Here is a 20838-nt window from a genome sequence, read left to right as displayed (position 1 = left end):
CGCCACCTCCAGTGCCGGCATCCCATATGGGTGCCTGTTCGAGTTCCGGCTGCTCCACTTCTGATCCGGCTCTCTGCTATGGCCTGGAAAAGCAGTGGAAGATGGGCTAAGTACTTGGGCCCTGTATCCGCATGAGAGATCCAGAAGAAGCCTCCTGGCCCCTCACTTTGGATCGGTGCAGCTCCAGCTCTTGCGGCCATCTAGGGAGTAAACCAGTGAATGGAAGACTTCTCTCTCTCTGCCTCTCCCTCTCACTGTCTATAACTCTACCTCTCAAATAAATAAATAAATCTTAAAAAAATTAGTTCCAGATAAACCTCTAATTAGGATTATTTTATTCTTTGTATTTCGATTTCAATTGTTTATGGAGAAGCTGCCTGAACTTTAAGAGAAAACAAGTGGGACCAGCGCTGTGGTGCAGTAGGTTAACCCTCCACCTGTGGCGCCAGAATTCCATATGGCAGCGGTTTGAGTCCCGGCTGCTCCTCTTCCCATCCAGCCCTCTGCTATGGCCTGGGAAAGCAGCAAGAAGATGGCCCAGGTCCTTGAGCCCCTGCACCCACATGGGAGACCTGGAAGAAGCTCTTGGTTCCTGGTTTCAGACAGATGCAGCTCCAGCTGTTGCAGCCATTTGGGGAGTGAACCAGCAGACGGAAGATCTTTCTCTCTGTCTCTCCTTCTCACTGTCTGTAACTCTACCTCTCAAATAAATAAATAAAAAATCTTAAAAGAAAAATGAAGCCAATAGCAGAAGTGATGCCTGGCCCTTTCAGCCATGTGATAAATATTAAAAAAAAGAGAGAGAGTGAGAAAACAAGTAATTGCCCTGCTAAGCTTTCCTATATTGACCTCAGTGCACAAATGCTCCAACAGCTATCTTTCATCTGATGCAAGAACAGTGCCTACAGATAGAATGTCAATGGATTTGTTAAAGCACACAAAAAGCTGAATTTACGTGCAATTAGAAATTTTAAGTTTTCAAAAACTTCTTAGTTGAAAAAAATTCAAGGAAAAGAGGAATATAACTTATATGATCCCTAAGAGTAAGATATACTTAAAGCAAAGGTAAATTACAAATAGAGGCATCTTCTAAATTAAATTCAAGTGCCAGATAAATAAGAAAATATAAATATTCAGAGAATAATTTTATATTTTTATTGTGTAAGATGTGCCCTAAACTGACCTATAAATCTTTTGCATTGATGAAATAGAATCTGAAAATCTGGATACAGACATGTTGGGAAGAAAGACAACACTGAACTTAATTAAGGCAACAGTTCAGTCCCTGGCCCACAGTCCACAGAACAAACAAGACAGAAGCATACTCAGATAGATCAAGAATGCATTTATCAAGTGGAGGGAAGGCATATTCTAATTCAGTCTCAGGAGTATTCAGAATCACTGGGAAGCTTTTTCTTAGTCTTTATTCTAATTTCTTATTCTTTATTCTTATTCTTTCAGATACTCTGCTTTGTTAAGCCTGAAGCAAGGCCTAATATTTGTATTTTTGCTTGTTAATTTGCTATTGGTATTTCTAATACATAGAAAGACTAAGGACAGTTCTCCCAACATAGTGGCAAACTCTCTGTGGAATAGTACAAATCCTAGTAACCCTAATTCCTGCAACAGCAGTTCCCAAATGGGTGTTCTACAAACACTGATCTTGTGAATGGCCTTAGAAAAAAGCATCATTGGCCATGTAAATTCATTGTTCTAAGAAGTCCTTTTTGATTTATTTACTACGCATTTCCCAAATGAATTAATCTCTTTTATTACATTTTTATTACCTATGAATGGTTTCTTTCTTTTAAAAATCAGATCCAAATTTAGTGTAGGGATTCTTGAACTTGAGTCCCAAGAGGAATGCATATACACATTTAAACAGCTTTCTTTTTAAAATTTACTTATTATTTTTATTTTATCTGAGAGAGAGAGAGACAGAGACAGAGAGGCAAATAGAGATCTTCCATTTGCTGTTCTCTTCTCAAATGTCTGCAATAGCTGGGCTGGGCTGAGCTAAGCCAAAGCCCAGAGCCAGGAACTTCATCTGGGTCTTCCAAGCACTTGAGCCATCATCTGCTGCCTCACAGGGTGTGCTTTGGCAGGAAACTTGAATAGGAAGCAGAAGGGTCTGGACTTGAAATGGGCACTCCAATATGGGACGCAGGCATCCGAAGTGAAGACTAACCACTAGCCTGACAACCATGCCCGCCATTGCTCTGATTTGAATGTGTCTCCTGTAGAGTTCAGGGGTTGAAACTTAATAGCTTGGGGCCGACACTGTGGCCTAGTGGATAAAGCCGCCACCTGCAGTGCCAGGATCCCAATGGGCGCTGGTTCGAATCCCAGCTGTTCCACTTCCAATCCAGCTCTCTCTGCAATGGCCTGGAAAAGCAGTAGAAGATGGCCCAAGTCCTTCGGTCCCTGTACTCATGTGGGAGACCCGGAAGAAGCTCCTGGCTCCTGGCTTCGGATCGGTGCAGCTCTGGCCATTGTGGCCATCTGGGGAGTGAACCAGCAGATGGAAGACCTCTGTCTCTCTGCTTCTCCTTCTCTCTTTGTGTAACTCTCAAGTTACTTTATTTACTTTCAAGTAAATAAATAAATCTTAAAAAAAAAAAAAGAAACTTAATAGCCAACATGCCAATATAAAAAGCAGGGCCTTTAGGAAATAATCGGACAACAAGGGCTGTTCCCTTCTGAATGAATCAAGGCCTGAATAAAAGCAGCCTCACCTAGTCTTCAGCTCTCTTGCTCTTCTGCCTTACAAGGACACAGTGTCCTCCCCTCTGCAGGATGCAATAATGAGGCACCGCCACAAAAGTAAACAACAGCATTCATCAGACAATCTGATCTGCAGGTGCCTTGGTCTTGGATTTCTCAGTCTTCAGAACTGTGTGAAAATCAACTTCCATCCTTTCTAAATTACCCAGTCTCAGGCATTTTGTTATAGCAGCCCAAATGGACTAAGACGTCTATCTGTCACATTTTTAACTGGAACCTTATCAACACTGACTTTTAGAAATGATGTTCCAAGGGTGTTCTATGATGTTTCTATTATCCTATTGGAAATGTACAAAATAGTCATCAAATAAATGGACTCTCTCAAGCATTAACATGCATTTCCAAAGGCAGAATCAGATTTGCCAACCATCAAGGGCAAGATCTCTGTTCTCAGATCCACCCTCAAGTCCCACTCCCCCCAGTTAAAGGCAATGTCATCCTCCCAGGATAATATTAAATGGCAGTCAGCACAGGAACCCTGATTTCTCCAAATCCAGTTCCAAAAAATAATACATCCTATTAACAGGGACAATACTGTGAACTGAGGTCCTAAACAGATAACACTAATCAAAAACATTCCCAAGGGCAAATTGTTATATTTAAAATACATTTAACTTCCCAACCCCCAAAAAACAAAAGCCTCTAAATGTCTCAGAGCTGATGACAAAGCAATTTACTTTATTATTTATTTGAGAGACAGACAGACATAGAATGAGATTCCATATGCTGGTTCACTCCCCAAAGGCCCCCAATAACTGAGGCTGGGCCATGGTGAAGCCATAAGCCATGAACCTAACCCAGGCCTCCCACATGCGTGGCATCACTGGGGCCTCCCATGGTGCACATTAGAGGAGACTGTGATCAGGGGCACACTGAAACTCAAATTCAGGCAGTCTGATTTTGGATGGGGGTGACCCAGCTAGCATCTTAACCACTAGGTCAGAAGCCCACCTGCCCACTTTTTAAATGCATCAATAAATCAAAAATACCACTACACATGCCCGAATACAATCTCTGCCTAACATCTTCCCTCCACTTCATATTTGATCAAAAGTATGTTTGAATATCACTCACTGTTTTGGGTATAGTCTATGTAACTTTGGAAGTCTCCCAAGGGAAAGAATGTCTTTCATAGCTTCTAGGAAACCTCTGTGCATCTATCAGGTCTTCAATTAGTATTACGTTGAGTAACTACCATTTCTAGAATGCTGAATTTTATTTTTTTAAATGATGCCCCTTTAAGGTACTTTTATCATTTAAAAAAAAAAATGTTTATTTTCATCTGGCCGGCGCTGTGGCTCAATAGGCTAATCCTCCGCCTGCAGTGCTAGCACACCAGGTTCAAGTTCCGGTCAGGGCGCCGGATTCTGTCCCGGTTGCCCTTCTTCCAGGCCAGCTCTCTGCTGTGGCCAGGGAGTGCAGTGGAGGATGGCCCAAGTCCTTGGGCCCTGCACCCGCATGGGAGACCAGGAGAAGCACCTGGCTCCTGGCTTCGGATTAGCGCCATGTGCTGGCCGCAGTGGCCATTGGAAGGTGAACCAATGGCAAAAGGAAGACCTTTCTCTCTGTCTGTCTCTCTCTCTCTCACTGTCCACTCTGCCTGTCAAAAAAAAAAAAAAAGTTTATTTTCATCCACTCAAAAGGCAGAGTGAGAGCAAGAGAAGGAGGTTGTCTTCCATCCATTAGTTCACCTTCTAAATGCCTGCAACAGCCAGGGCTGGATCAGGCTGAAGCCAGGAGCCAAGACCTCCATCTGGGTCTCCCACATTGGGGCATTATCCACTGCTTCCCAGGGTGGATCAGCAGGACGCTGGATCAGAAGCAGGACAGCCAGGACTTGAACCAGCACTCCTGTATGGGGCAAGGCTGTGTCAGTGGTAGCTTAAACCTGCTGCACTACAACATCTACCCCTAGAATGCTGTATTTTAAACCTCATTTCTTAGGCAGGGAGACCATGCCCTTAAGAACTAAGAGTTGAGGCTGAGCATTCTTCATTGAGTAGGAACAGTTACTCCTCATAGTTGCTGACAGCATGGTTCCAGAATCTGTTTTTGACAGGTTAAGTTACTCAAGGGGAAAAATTCCCACTTCGAGGAAATTTTCCATGCGTTTCTGTTTACTGTCTTAGCACTTAACGCCAGATGGCTTTAACAGTTTCCTCCATGACAAAAGCTTGCCACAGTGGAATTATCTAAACTGGAAGAAACCCATGCCATGGATCCCAACAAAGGTCACCAAATAAACAACTTTTCATTTTATTTGATGTGTTTTTGTAAAAAAAAAAGGGGGGGGGATTGTTTAAAATAGCTGAGTGGGGAGAAGGGAGCCAAATAGCCTAAACATATATGTAATAAGGCAGAGAAAACTGTATTCACTAGCAATCTTTTCAGAAAGGGCACTACCTGGGATAGGAGAAACTTCCTGAAAGTTAACCTGGGGGAGACGAGCCGTCCACGAGCGATCACAGTCAAGGGCAGAACTGCTAAGTAGGAAAGGCTCTGGACTGTGCAACACGGTCTATACCTGGAGACCTTCCAGTTTTCAGTAAAACTACTAGGGCCACATAAAACTCAGGAGCTTGTTGTTTTTGTGTGTGTGGAAACCACTGAAGAAATGGGCTTTTTTTTTTTTTTTTTTTTTTTTTTAATGGAGAGAAACAGCTCTCCCATCCACTGATCACTCCCTAAAGGCCTGCTACAGTTGCAGCTGGGCCAGGCAGAAGCTGGAAGCCAGGAACTCCAGTCAGGTCTCCCACATGAGAGCAGGGACCCAACAACTTGAGCCATCACCAGCTGTCCCCCAGGGCGCACATTAGCAAGAAGCTGAAATCAAGACTTAAACCCAGCCACCCCAATATAGGATGAAGGTGCCCCAACCGGCAGCTTACCCACCAGGCCAAACACCTGGTCCAAGAGGCAGGATTTTATGTAAAAGTTCCAAGGGTGGAACTAAAGTAGTAAACATGAGAAAACATTTAAGCTAAGTGTCCCCAGACCTCTAAGGGGAAAAAAAAAGGCCATGTCGTATATGGAGGAAAAACATGTAATCTATCTAAAAACCAGCAGAAAGGGTAAGAATGAAACAGCAGTTCTAAGGACTTCACTAACAATGAGTCAATGTTTGCTACTATCTTGGGTTTCCCAATGAATTCTTTGCCATTCAAAGACTCAATAAATACCCTTCCGAAGGATTAACCTTAATGCTAAAATTTGTGCTAAAATTTGAATTTAAGCTTAGGTCTTTCTGACCCCAAAGCCTTTGCTCTTATCCACTTCCCTATACTCTCACACTTCCCATTTTAATTCCAGATAGGCTATCATTTTTCCCAAATATTGCAAATGGAGTTGGGGCAACAAGGCTGAAGCAAATGTTATTCAACAAAAGGACTGAAGTCAGAAGTCTTCAGAAGGAAAATACAAGGTCACAGCTGATGCTAAAGTATTTAAATCACAATAGACTTTATTCCTCACCATAATCATACAAAGCTCTATTTAATTTGAAGCTTGCTAGCACTTTCAGGATGAGAAAGCAGACCACAAATAGGTCTGCATCCCTTATGCACAAGTCCAATACCCAAGAGCTCTAAAATCATTTCACATACTTCACGTCAAGACAGCTGACAGCAAAACTTGGCTTGACCTGATGTGAGCTATATATTGCCTTTCTTTATTCCACTTAGTGTGAATACCCCCGTTTTGTTCAGAAATGTTCATTTGTGTGAATAAGGGTGCTGTATCAGACCCACGAATGCATTACATATTGTAAAAATATCTTTCCGAAACCTGAAAAACTCAGAATTCTGAATCTCATCTAGCCCAAAGGTTCTAGGCCTTCTATTGGCTTATTTTCCAAAGCAATTCAAAAATAGTTTCTAAGAATGAAAAGATCAGGGGCCGGCACTGTGGCGCAGTGGGTTAAGGCCCTGGCCTGAAGTGCCAGCATCCCATATGGGCGCCGGTTCTAGTCCCGCTGATCCACTTCCAATCCAGCTCTCTGCTATGGCCTGGGAAAGCAGTGGAAGATGGCCCAAGTCCTTAGACCCCTGCACCCACATGGGAGACCCAGAAGAAGCTCCTGTCTCGGCACAACTCCGGCCGTTGCAGCCATCTGGGGAGTGAACCAGTGGATGGAAGACCTCTCTCTCTCTGCCTTTCTTCTCCTCTCCTTCCTTCCCCTCCTCTCCCTTCTTCTCTCCTCTCTGTGTAACTCTGACTTTCAAATAAATAAAATAAATCTTAAAAAAAAAATATGATAAGATCAGAGATACTCAGTCTTCAGGATTTCATAAGCCAGTAAATTTCTAAAAATATTTTGAGGACAACATAGGGTGAATTTTTTTCTAAAAGCAAGTAAGGATGGTTACAAAAAAAAAAATTATCAACATCCTTTTAGAAAAGTAAATTTGGCCAGCACCACGGCTCACTAGGCTAATCCTCTGCGTTTGGCGCTGGCACCCTGGGTTCTAGTCCCAGTTGGGGCGCGATTCTGTCCTGGTTGCTCTTCTTCCAGTCCAGTTCTCTGCTGTGGCCCGGGAGTACAGTGGAGGATGGCCCAAGTGCTTGGGCCCTGCACCCGCATGGGAGGAAGCACCTGGCTCCTGGCTTCGGATAGGCACAGCGCGCCGACCATAGCGGCCATTTGGGGGGGTGAACCAATGGAAAGGAAGACCTTTCTCTCTGTCTCTCTCTCTCTCACTGTCTACTCTGCCTGTCAAAAAAAAAAAAAAAAAAGAAGAAGAAGAAGAAAAAAGAAAAGTAAATTTTATCACCAAAAGTGCAGAAAAGCCTTAACTCCACGCAAAGGACAATTCTTTGAATTGAATAAATTTAATGTTATGAAACCATTATGTGATCTTTTTTTCTTATTTCACAGGCTGGTGAAATTCACCAGGGACTAGGGCTGCTCTGATCTGAGGCATAGAGCCCAGCTGGCTACTTGAAGGAATTGCTAAAAATGCAGATGCTCAGGCTCCCTTGTTAGATTATGATTTGAATGGTTTGAGGGTGGGGCTTCCAAATCTTTTTTTTTTTTTTAAAGGAAACTCCTGGGCTGTTCAGGATGTGCAGTCAAGCTTCACAGCCACTGGTGAGTCCACAGGACTTAATTCTACCTTCCTGTTCCTATCCAAACTCTTTTCTAAGGGCTTTCTAGGGGACAAGGGCAGCAAGACTTGAGAATTTCTAAGCAGGGAATCTGCCCAACCCATTGTTTGTCATTGTTTGTCATACAGTTAGTCTTCTAAACAGTCTAGGCAGGATCAGTTGGTCAGCTCAGAAACTGAGGCTATTAACAGTGCAACAGCAGAAATCAGACAGCTGACAAGCAAGAAAAACTTGTCACAGCAAACCTCTTCTATGAAAAGGGGTGGCTCCCAGAGTTTCCCTTCTCTTCAATCCCCAAATTCTGCATTTGATGTTGAAGTTCAGCACAGGTATCCTTGTCTTTAGCCAAAAATATGTACTTTAAAAATACATTCATTCTTTGAAAGGCAGAGTTACAGAGAGAAAGGGATATCTTCCATTCACTGTTTCTCTCCCTAAATGGCCACAATAGCCAGGGCTGGGCCACGAGCCAGGAACTCTATCCAGATCTTCACGTGGGTGGCAGGAGTCCAACGACTTGGGCCATCTTGGCATGCTTTCCCAGGCACATTAGCAGACAGCTGGATCGGAAGTGGAACAGCCAGGACTAGAACTGGCACCCAAATGGGATGCCAGCTTTGCAGGCAGTGGCTTAATCCATTGTTTCACAATGCTGGCCCCAGAAAAATGTGTATGCCAGGTCTATGATTTTTGCCTTAAAAAACAGAGTCCATAGCACATTTAATGTTATATGAAACAGACTATGTTCTCCAACATTTTAATGAGATACAATAGTTCTAGTGATTTCTCATTTTGCAAAAGTTCCTTTTATTCTTTCAATTATTTTCTTTAAAAACCCAAAACTTTAATGATAAACATAACTAATACCTTTAAAACACACATAAAGCTTTCAATCGAATAAACAAAGCCATTTATCTTTTTTTTTATTATTATTATTTTTTTAATACTAGGCCGTTCCAAAGCAAACTGCTAAGTGATGGGGAGGGGCATCAGGGTTAGGGTTAGGGAGAAAAAAGGGATGGAAATAACTCCTGTTCTCATGGGGCTAATCACTAAATCCTCCTTGATTGGAATCCTCTGTCTTCCTAAACTGAGCTTAACACTATTCTGGCAGTGAGGGCTGAATCTTTCATGATTCGCTTCATAATGTGTGTTTCTTATACTCCAAGATCAAACAAAGCTTTCTCCTGGAACCAGATGTCTAGAATCTATATTTAGTAGACTGCAGTGGCTCTTAAAAATGTCTGGACCCGCAGCATCACCTGAGAACTTGTTAGAAAAGCAAATTCTCAGGCCCCACCCAAGACCTGAAACTCCAGGGTGGGGCCTGGCAATTTGTGTTGTAATAAGCCCTCCAGGGGATTCTGAATCACACCCAGGTATGCAGCAGGGAGAAAAATGTGTTTCTAAAGTGAAGGATTCTGTATATTCCATCTTAAATGAAATAAAAACATCAGATTAAAAGACATAATCTTCTTAGTATTATCATTCTGTCTCCAATGCGTTTTATGTTGTGTGTGTGTGTGTGTGTGTGTGTGTATGTGTGGATTAAATAAGAAGACAAGTCACAGTCAGAGATTTCACGTCAAAAGTATACTCATGAGTATCAGTCCCAGATAGCATGATCTCATACAACACTGTTTACCTTCTCTTCTAACTCAAATTCTCAAAAAGGATCTTGGCACTGTCAGCCTCAAGCACTCTGGAAATTCTATAATGAAATATCAAGTAGGTCTGAACAAACCAAGCTTACTAAAGAAAAGTAGAATCACTTGCTATATTTCAGAATTGCATTCAACAGGAAGTTAGAAGTTCTTCACCTTTATACTTCCAAGTTAATAAAACAAAACCAGAATACCCCATTCTACAAAAGCTTCCAGCCAAAGTTTTACTGCATTACTTCTTTCTGTCCTGGTGTGCACACTTTGTATATCTGCAAGGCTGCAGAACAAAACTTGTTCGATATGAAAGCAAAGGCCCCCTGAACACACAGATGGTGAGCTTAGTAATACCCCAGCAGTAGCACCAAAGCCTAGATTAATGACACCAATAACAACATTAGCAAACAAAAGTAAACTCTTATTAGATGATTACATTCTCTTCTTCTTCTGTTTATGCTAAAAATCAGTATATTAAAACTTCATTTTGGGGCCAGCACTGTGGCATAGCCTATAGTGTCAGCATCCATATGGGCGTGGGTTCGAATCCCAGCTGCTCCACTTCAGGTCCAGCTCTCTGCTATGGCCTGGGAAAGCATTAGAAGATGGCCAGGTCCTTGGGCCCCTGCACCCATGTGGGAGACCTGGAAGAAGCTCCTGGCTCATGGCTTTGGATCAGCGTAGCTCTGGCCATTGTGGCCATCTGGAAAATGGAACCAGCAGATGGAAGATCTCCCCATCTTTCTTTTTCTCTCTATAACTCTTTCAAATAAATAAACAAATCTTAAAGAAAAGAAAAAAACTTAATTTTCCTGAGGCCACTTAATTTTAAAGAGTGCCCAAAATAAGTCTATAGTCCATGAAGCACCTACTTACCAAAAGCAGGTAATTCTCATTCAACTATTTCAAAGCACAATTAAATGCAGAGAGCATTGTAATTATTTGTGTACAAGTAGCTAAACACATTAAACTAAACAAAATTAGCACAAAGGAAAACCACAAACCAATTTCCATACCATAAATATAATTTCAAATAAAACAGGAAAATAAAATCAAGCAATTTACTTAAAAATGAAACAAAACCACTTTGCTCAAGTTGGATTCAGCCTAGAAATTCAGAGTTTAATATAAAAAAAAAGCCACCATGATCACCTCTATAGTTGCCAGAAAGATGTTTGATAAAGTGTAATACCCATTTTTACTAAATCTAATTTTAAATAGGAAAAAACATTTTAAAAAAGGAATAAAATCAAGCTCCTTTAGTATACTGAACATACTCACAAAATCATCACTCTCAACCTTTTAATGCGTTCCCATTAAAGATAGGGCAAAAAAAATAGAAATATTAACTATTACAACCAGTATTTCAGTTTGTTTGAATGCTCCTATCCAATGTAATTAGTTAAGAACACAAGAGGTATACTAATTATTGGAAAGGAGGAGGCAAGATTATTCTGACTTGCAAATACAAGGATTTCATTTTTCACAAGACTAAGAATCAACTGAAAACTGTTAGAGTGGTTGGTGTTGTGGCAGAGCAGGTTAAGTGTGGCTTACAACACCTGCATCGCAGATGGGCACCAGCAGTTGCAACTGGAGGCAAAGCTGGAACTCGAACCCAGGCCTTCCCCAGGCTGGTGTGGTGTAGTGGTGTAGTGGGTTATGTCCTGGCTGCTGCACTTCCAATCCAACTCCGGGCTAATGTGCCTAAGAAAGCAGCAAAGATAGCCCAGGCGCTTGGGTCCTAGCAACCATGTAGAAGACCAAGGTGAAGCTCCTGGCTTTGGCCTGACCCAGTCCGCTGGCCCAGTCCCTACCTTTGTGGTCATTTAGGGAACAAACCAGCAGATGGAAGATATTTCTCTCTCTCTCACTCTGCCTTTCAAATAAATACAGTCTTGGGAAAAAAAAAAAACTATTAGAAACTGTTAGGCCGGCGCTGTGGCTCACTAGGCTAATCCTCCCCCTTGCGGTGCCAGCACACCGGGTTCTAGTCCCGGTCGGGGCACCAGACTCTGTTCCGGTTGCCCCTCTTCCAGGTCAGCTCTCTGCTGTGGCCAGGGAGTGCAGTGGAGGATGGCCCAAAGTACTTGGGCCCTGCACCCCATGGGAGACCAGGATAAGTACCTGGCTCCTGCCATCGGATCAGCGCGGTGCGCCAGCCACGGTGGCCATTGGAGGGTGAACCAATGGCAAAGGAAGACCTTTCTCTCTGTCTCTCTCTCTCACTGTCCACTCTGCCTGTCAAAAAAAAAAAAAAAAAGAAAGAAAGAAAAAGAAACTTAAGATCTTAGGTTGGAACAATGACATCGCATGTTGGAGTGTCTGGGTTCAAGTCCACTTCCCATTCACAATTTCAGCTTTCTGAGAGGTGGCAGGTGATGGCTCAGAGTAGTTGGGTCCCTGGTCATCCATGTGGGAGACCTGGATTGAATTCCTGGCTCTGGCTTCCACCCAGCCCAGCCCAACCCCAGCTGTTGCAGACATGTGGGGAGTAAACCAGTGGATAGGAGCTCTGCCTGTGTCTGTGTTCCTCAAAGTTTTTGAAAACAAAATATCCAGAGCTAAATGAGAATGACTATAAAATAAACACAAAAATCAACAGCATTTGTATAAACCAATAGCAGTTAGAAAAGATAAAAGAAGGGTCAACAGTTGTGGCGCAGCAGGTTAAGTGGCCACTTGTAATACCAGCATCGCTATTGGATTGCTGGTTCAAGTCCCCACTACTCCTTTTCTGATCTAGCTTCCTGCTAATGCACCTGGGAAAGCAACTGATGATGGCCCAAGTACTTGGTTCTCTGCCACCCAAGTGAGAGACCCAGAGGGAATTTTTGGTTCTTGGCTTTTGCCTGGCCCAGCCCCCTCATTGCTGTGGTCATTTGGGAAGTGAAGAGGCAGATGGAAGATGGCTCTGTCTCCCCCCACTCTGAAGTTCTTGGGAATAAATCTAATAAATGTATAGAACATAAAACAATTTATTGAGAGGTATTTAAAATTACTAGAATAAAGGGATGGTAATGTTTATTCTTCCTAAGCTAATCTAAAGATTCAGTTAAATTCTAATGCAACATCTAAAAAACAACGTTTTGAAAACTCAAGAAGTTGATTCTTGTTTTAGGTGGGGTAATAATTGAATGACAATCATTAGAATTCTTTAAAGAGGAAAATATGAAATGAATTAAAATAATGTAAAAGCATAGAAATAAAAATACCAATGGAAGAGAGAGTCTGGAAATAATCTGATTAATTTAAAAGCTGTGTTTCAAATAGAAGAGAGAGAAAGTATACATGATTTTAAACTAATGTTGGAACTAGTTAGCCATTCAAAGCAGAGGATCCAAGGACAAACAAAAACAGACGGTTCCCCTTCACACAACATTAAATATAGAGAAAAGTTTAAAATGATTGTTTTGGTAAAAAGAACAATAAAATAATATTTTTAAGCGCAGAGTAGGGTTGTATATTTCCTAAGAAGACACCAAAGTGAAAAAATGGATAGAGGACAGCAAAGAAAAAAACCCTGCTTTTACTCAAGATAAAAAATAAAGTGAAATGACAAAATACTGTGAGAAAGTATTTACAACCTTGATGACAGATAAAAGGTTGTGTCCTCAGTCTACAAAAAATTATAAAAAATTACTAAGAAAGATAAATGCTCTAATAGAAAATGGACAATAGAGAAGCAAGCAATCAGCATAACAATGAAAGCGACCAGAAAGTGGGGTTTAGCTCAGTGTTAGGGAGACTCCCACGTCCCACTCTGCGGACCTGGGTTCACTTTCCAGCTTCAGCTACCGACTCCAGCTTCCTAGCAGTGCAGACCCTGCAAGGCAGCAGTGACAGCACAAGTAACTGAGTTCCTGCCACCAACACGGAAGACCTGGATTTCGTTCCCAGCTCCCAGCCCAGACCCAGCTATCGTGGGAATCTGCAGACTGAACCAGCAGATGGAAGCTTTCTTGGTCTCTCAAATAAATAACTAATTTCAAAGGAATTAGGAATCAAATAAATGTAAACTGAAACAATGAGATTTTCTGCTCAAAGACCAGCAAAGGTGACAAATGTAGCGGGGAAACTGGCGCCTTCACTTCTATACTGGGTGTATAAACTCAATGTTTCTGCAGTATAATTTGAAATTTTATATTAAGAGCCCCAAGATTTTTTTCTACTCTTTTCATCCAGAAATTCTACCAGAAACTCAGCCCAAAAATAACTGCTAACGTCTGTCAAAATGTGTGCACAAGGAGAATCACCATGGGGTAGCAATGGTTAACTTACATTTACCCATTAAAATGATGAGGAGGAGCAGATGTTTAGCCTAGTGGCTGGGATACCCCAGTCCCACACTGAAGTGCCTGGGTTAAATTCCCAGCTCTGGTGCCTGACTCCAGCTTCTTGATCTATTATTGCAGATCCTGGGAGGCAGCAAATGATGGCCCAAGTGATTGGGTTCCAGATACCATATAGGAGATAAGAACTACAATCCCGGCTCCTGACTTCAGTTCTGGCCTGGCCTTGGACATTATGGGTATTTGGAGAGTAAACCAGTGGACAGGAGCTCTGTCTGTCTCTATCTCTGCCTCTCAAATAAATAAGTAAAATTAAAATTAAATGACATAAAATAAAAGGGTGATGGATGTCAGGATATATTTACAGCCAAAGAAATATGCCCAAAATATTTAAGTGAAAAAAAGACTATATATTATGATTCTACCTTTTAAAATGCTGTATGCATAAAAAAAAGTCTAAAAAGCACAAAACCAGAATGTTTTGTGTTGTAAAACTAAAGATCATTTATCTTTATATTTTGTCTTCTGAAATATCACAAAGAGTATGGTTTCCTTTATAATCAGGGAGAAATCTTATTTCATTTTCATCTCTTTTCTGGGGGCAGGCAGATAAGACACTGTTTGGGATGCCACATCCCATATCAGAGTGCCTGGAGTTGAGTCCTGGCTCCAGTCCTGATTCTAGCTTCCTCCCAGTGTATACCTGGGAAGCAGCATGTGACAGCTCAGGTAGGGACCCAGACTGAGTTCCTAGCTCCTGGCTTCAGCCCGGCTCAGCCCCAGCCCTAGCTGTTGTGAGCTTTTGAGGACTGAATCAACAGATGGGACATCTCTGTCCACCTGTCTCTGTCTCTTTGTTTCTCTGCCTTTCAAGTAAATGAAATATATAAACTTTAAAATTAAACACATGTTTTCACATGTGTCATACGTAGGCTTGCAAGCTTGATCAGCCCACTTCTGACACGTGTACTACACAAAGTTGCCCTACCTTTATTCTTTTAAAGAGTCTTCCTATAGCACCATGGAGAAAAACAAATTAGGTGGCCGGTGTCGCGGCTCACTAGGCTAATCCTCCGCCTGCAGCGCCGGCACACCAGGTTCTAGTCCCGGTTGCCCCTCTTCCAGGCCAGCTCTCTACTGTGGCCAGGGAGTGCAGTGGAGGATGGCCCAAGTGCTTGGGGCCTGCACCCCATGGGAGACCAGGAGAAGCACCTGGCTCCTGCCATCGGATCAGCGTGGTGCACAGGCCACAGCGCGCCGGCCGTGGCGGTCATTGGAGGGTGAATCAACGGCAAAGGAAGACCTTTCTCTCTGTCTCTCTCTCTCTCACTGTCCACTCTGCCTGTCAAAAAATAATAATAAAAAAAGGATGACAGCTCCTCAAAATCTTCTGTTTTTAAAATTCCTTTATCATAATCTCATTTAATTCATCCATTGACTAATTTCTAAAAGATAATACCAACACATAATTCAAAAAACTTATTTAATGATTCAGATATGTGGAGGAATATGGTAAAGTCCCACTCACACTCCTGTTCTGCAGATAAACACTTTAATTGCTTTCTTATATATTATGTCAGAATATCCTTTTGCAAGTACACATGTTATGTGACTATTTTATCCTACACTTTCTTTCCCAGAAAGTAGCATACTATACTACTACACTGTACCTTGTTCCTTAGAGTTCTCTACAACAGGATATAGCTCTTCCTCATTCCTCTTTCCAACTGTACACTATTCCATGGTTTGGGTGTACCAGTTTACATAAGCAATCCTTTGTTGATGGATACCTAAGTCATTCCTGTTCATGCTATTGCAAACAATAATGCATAATAAAGACAGAACCACTTATGTATGCCAACTTCATTTCTGAAAGTGGTTCAGGAGACTAAAGCATCACAACATCACGTATTCACTAGGTTGAAAAGTCAGCCCTCCTTCCAGTTCTCATTATGCAGAACAACATGTAGCAAATCACTTCCTAGGGCAAAGTAACTGTACTCGTAGGGGATTTACCTCATAAAAATAAAGTGACTAAATGAATATAAATGAAAATAAAGTGACTAAACAGAATACCTATGATGAACCCATCTGCTAGTGCAAAACCAAATGGAAGATGTACTGAACAGTTGGCATGTGTCAATTATCTTGCTAGATGCTTTATTAAACATTATCTATGACTGTGTTACATAGGTATGTGAACTGGACAAAGGCCGTGAAACTCTAGGACTGCTATACCCTCATATTCTTCTGGAAAAATAGAAAGAAAAACTGTCTCCAAAGACTTCTTATTGTATATGCTATAGCATAGCATTTTCTGTCTATGAGTAAAACCAGTCCTACTTCTTTGGTCACAAGCAACTACATCAAGGCTCAGTGCCTCAAAGACAACACACAAGTTGAACTTGGGGGAGATCAAAATCAATTTTGGCTTGGCTCAAAATTCTGCCCAATAGGGATGGCTCCATTATAGAAGGTGATAGATCAATCCAACCAGCTACTCCCTCTGGGGAAATACAAATTACCGTGAACAAAGTGAAAGAGGCAGTTGTCCAGAGCTCAAATTCTATCCTGCTATGTTCATGTTCTATAACGGTCTGGAAGCTCTAGAGCTATGAGAAAATATGGCTGCTGAGATGATTTCTCATTCAGGTGTATAGTTAACCTCCATCACCAAAGGTAACATGTGTGTGCCTCTCCTTGCAACCCACAAGGATCTAACACATCATACCACCACTTTTGAAATTGGGAAATAAGTTCAAAAGTCCAAGAGCTTGACCAAGCTCTGTTGGTAGATGGTAGAGCCAGAATTCAAAGACCACGTCAGTATGACTGTTCTACAATATTCTGCCAGTTACATGGGTAAGTGGCCTCAAAATCAACACATGATAGGTAGAGGTTAACATAGGTCAAAGCAGAAACTCAAAGTGAAGAGTTAAAGCACAAGGGAACACAATGTTCTGAAAGTATGCTTGGAGATGTGAAATGGGAGAGGGCACACCAGGTTTATCTTGTCAGTTTAATTTATAATTCCAACCTGGACCTCTCTCCTGAGCAGACTTAGCAATCTGTCTTTCCTACTCAAACATAAGGCCCATAGGGCAGTACCTTAATCTCTGGCTTGTTTTAATAATCTGAAGCAGAATATGACTATAATGAGTGGTTAAAAATATCTGTTGAATAAATATGTGAACAAGTTATCAAAGAAATTAAAGAAACATTCCACAGAAGATGGCAACCAGGAAATGGTCTCTAGATTCTCTTATTTGCAGATCTCATAGTTGTAAATTTGCCTCCTCACTAAAATTTATTTGTAACCCCAAAATGAACACTCATGGAGCTTTAGCGGTCATCCATGGACATGCACACAGAAATGAAAAGCTTGTCATTCTCTGTACATGTCGCAAACTAAGGTCGAACAAGACAATGCTGAACCTTCTTATTCCAGTTCTCACACAGAACACGAGAGAGAAGAGACAGTAGGGGGCGTTGCACTGTAGTGCAAGAAGCTGGGGCCAACTGGACAGGTCTTGACTACTAACTCTAGCACCTCTTAGTGGGGCAACCTCAGGCAAGTCCCTTAACACTTCTGCACCTCATTTCCTCCTGTAAAATAAAGATCCAGGGTTTTTAGGACCTAATGTATGTACGTACATATATGTATATATGTACATACTTTCCTTAGGAGCAATGGTTTATTATTTGTAATTAGGTATTTTAGGCAACTTTACAGACCATACTACTGTGAATAATGAAAATAAACTATAATTATTTATAATGTAATAACCAAGTTAGAAAAATATAATTATTTGAATGAGGTAGAGGCAGTCTTCAAAAAGATTCTGAAGAAACCTAACTTCACCAGGCACATAAGGTATGGAAAAGGCTTTCAAGGAGAGCGAACAGCACCTACAGAAAGCCGCCCAGATGTACAGAGGAAAACAGGTTCAGGAAACAGCAGCTGGGCAAGGCGAGAGCAGGAGATGAGACCAGACCACAGGGTCTCAGTGTTTCTAGGCATCCCACACACACATGCAACTACAGCACTCTTTGTCTGCATTTAATTCTTGGTTGAAAGGTCAAGGTCTTTAGGGAGAAATGATACCTATAATCCTGTAAGTCTGTAAACGAATAATTACCAAGCACAAATATACCTGAAAAGACTGTACAAAAGTAACTTTGGTTTTCAACTACAGCCTATACTAATTCACAGTGTGAACAATTCACAGATTTGTAATTTGTTCTGGGATTTTCCTTGATAGTTGTTAAAAATCTGTTATCACTTCTTTTTATTGTTCTAAATACCCAGGTATTTGTTAGGATGGTCTTAAGATCTTGTTCTTTTTAGTGTGATTCATCAATAAGGCTCAAACATATGGTTCATCAGACGATGTTGCTACCTCAGAGTAAACATTCCCTGAATCCACTCTAACAGGCTTATTTCTCTATACACAAGATAAATCTCTCTATAGTTAGATACAGGGAAGCATAGTGTACGTATGTGAGAAATAGGATAAAGAAAACAGTAAAACTTTTTCATAAAAGCTTGCAAAATTGTGGCCCAAACACAATGAACATGTTAAACTCACAGCTTACATTTCTCCACTAACAACTAGGAAAAGTCATTCCAGTTTATGTAAAGTCACAAAATTAAGCATTGTAAGAATTTACAAGGTTTTACACACATGTTCATTCCCCCCTCTGCACTCCCACACACAGCCTAAGGAGCCTATCAATCTTATTTCAATATTTCAATTTCCTCCAATCTCTAAAACAAAACCCTTATTGTCTACTATCTAAATATTTTCAAACCTCTAAAACCTCAATCAAAACTAAGAGTGGTGAGTTAGTTTTCCTCGCAAAACTCTTGGCATAATTTTATTTAGGCACAACATAGTTTGGGCTATTGTCTAGAAACATATGGCAAGAACCAACACTACGGGAAACCAGATACATTCATACTATGAAGGTGAAGGCACATTCTTAGTGAAAGGAGGAAAGGAAAAGTTGTTTTTACAGATTCAGGGCTGTTATTACCCATTCATAGGTTAAGTGCGACCAAATTACGCTGTGCTGTACAGCCGCAGAACATCCGATGCTTTATGACTAAGTAGGGAGGCAGGTCCTTACTTAGACTTCACACCCTCAGCCACTTCAGTTAGGCTGTTTAAAGTACAATCCAATTCCATCTACTTAAAATAATAACCACGATAGTCATACATTTTAAATGGCTTGCTGCCAGGAAAACCGTTTCACCTGCTTTTTCAGCAATCATCACCAAAAGAACCGTACTGGGACACGGATTCTAGATAATGGCAAATGCCGTCTTAAGGAAGCCAACAACAGTTTAAAACTTAACAGAGCCGATGAAAGTTCCCCAACCTTGCAAAGCTCCCAAGTTCAGTGGATTCTGCCTCTCTCAAGTTCTTCTGCTTCCCTGGCGTTCACCTCTGGGCTACCTGGAAAGGGGGGGGGGGGGGGGGGAGTCGTTAGTTTCCAAGAGAGATGAGGATGAAATTTAGAGGGTGGAAGCGGGTGAGGGATTCAGTCGCAAAAGGCAAGGCAGAAGACCCGGGGCCGAGGTCTCCAAGTCCAATTAGCCTACCCAGAGTAAGGGCTGGGGGAGAGGGAGGCTAAGAAACGCAGATCACGCGCGGGGGCCGCCCGTGGGGGAGGGGCACACGCAAACTCCTCCCGCAGGCGCGGGGCGCGGCGACGCAGCTCCGGGGGATTTGCCTCAGAGCGTTGAGGGTGTAGTAAGAGGGCTCGGAGCCCGGGGATCTCAGGGGAGGAGGCGGCTGAGGGGACTCAGGCACTTGGGTGAAGGGGGGCAGAGCACCTGTGCGGGGAGGGGAACGGGACCACGGTCCCCTAGGGTCCCCGAGAGGCACGGGTCACCTCATCACCGACGGCCACGACGAGGGACCCCGCGAGGTTTCCCTCCCACAGGGGCTCGGGCGGCAGCGCGACACCCCGCAGCCCCGAGCGCGGCCGAAAAGGAGGCGCGGGGTGCTCCCGGAGCTGGGAAAGCTGCGCTTCTCGCGGGTCCCTTCCCCGGCAGCCCGAACCCACCTGGGCTCACCAGAAGTCCTTCCTTCAGATCGTACTCTGCCACTCCTCCGAGAACCTAAGCCGCCGCCGCAGAGGTCACAGTCGCTCCGACAGTCTCGGCCTCTTGTACCAAAACGTGAGCCACAGCACCAGAGAACAGCCAGTACCACTCGCTTGGTTGCCTCTTTAGTGCACACTGGCTCCTCACCCCGCCCCCGAACCCAACCCATTGGTTGCCGGGCACCGCCCCATTCGTTTATTGGACAGAATAGCATGCCGCTCAGTCATCTAGAAGGGCTTATGTGGTTTGTATTCGTCTAAATGTTAAACAGTGCCCGCCCACGCCCTTAGAAGTTCCAGCTTCCGATTGGTTTTAACGTCTGTCTTTCAGCCTCCTCTGTTCTTTCCTTCAGGATGGAACGCCTCCTTGCGGGAGACATTGCCTCTGATTGGCTCAAAGGACGATACGCTCGTTCTGGATCTGCATTGGGCTACCGACGCGTCTGGCCCACGTGGGGGAGGAACCCGAGGCGCAGTACCTCAGGGTTTGTTTACACAGGCTCTAGCTCTGGCTTCGTCCATTGGCTGAGCTGGCAGCCATTCCCACCGGTTCTTGCCACTCAGTTTAGACAGGAGGCGGGCGGGGGCAGGCCTCAGCAGGATTTCCCCCAACTGTCAATTACCAAGGGAGGAGCTGTGAGCCGAGCTGGCCTGAACTTGTCGCTCAACTCGGTCGCCGAAAGCAACGATGGTCTCAACTTGGCGCTAAGCTCGGTCGCAGAAAATTAAGAAGTTGGGTCTTTGAGAGGCTTGGAAGGAAGTCAAGGGACGCTCCCAGAGTTCTAGAAACAAAATTAACTTCCTGAGCGCTTAATACAATTAAAACCTTACTCCCTTGGATTTAAGATGTCCAGTCTTTGCTTGCTAAGGACTTTGAATTTTATTCTTTA

At 42.8% G+C, this 20838-nt stretch overlaps 1 protein-coding gene across 4 annotated transcripts in view; it reads right to left on the bottom strand.

The window, feature by feature from the left end:
* PAIP2B (poly(A) binding protein interacting protein 2B) overlaps positions 1 to 20838 on the bottom strand; it is an 86944-nt gene that overhangs the window by 26589 nt on the left and 39517 nt on the right. The window contains exons 2-3 of one of the 4 annotated variants that reach the window (XM_051842796.3): positions 19910 to 20730; positions 19220 to 19296 (exon numbers count right to left, since the gene is read on the bottom strand). The gene's annotated coding sequence lies outside the window, so the exon portion shown is untranslated. Of the gene's footprint in view, positions 1 to 19196; positions 19297 to 19909; positions 20731 to 20838 lie in introns of those variants that run through there. The other 3 variants (XM_070069023.2, XM_089327576.1, XM_089327575.1) reach the window with 3 other exon arrangements.

The sequence above is a fragment of the Oryctolagus cuniculus genome, chromosome 2 (genome assembly GCF_051225735.1).
Source record: "Oryctolagus cuniculus isolate XC-2025 breed Fujian yellow rabbit chromosome 2, ASM5122573v1, whole genome shotgun sequence".
NCBI lineage: Eukaryota > Metazoa > Chordata > Mammalia > Lagomorpha > Leporidae > Oryctolagus > Oryctolagus cuniculus.
The sequence above is the reverse complement of the archived record's forward strand: the minus strand, read 5'-3'. Positions and strand labels throughout refer to the sequence as shown.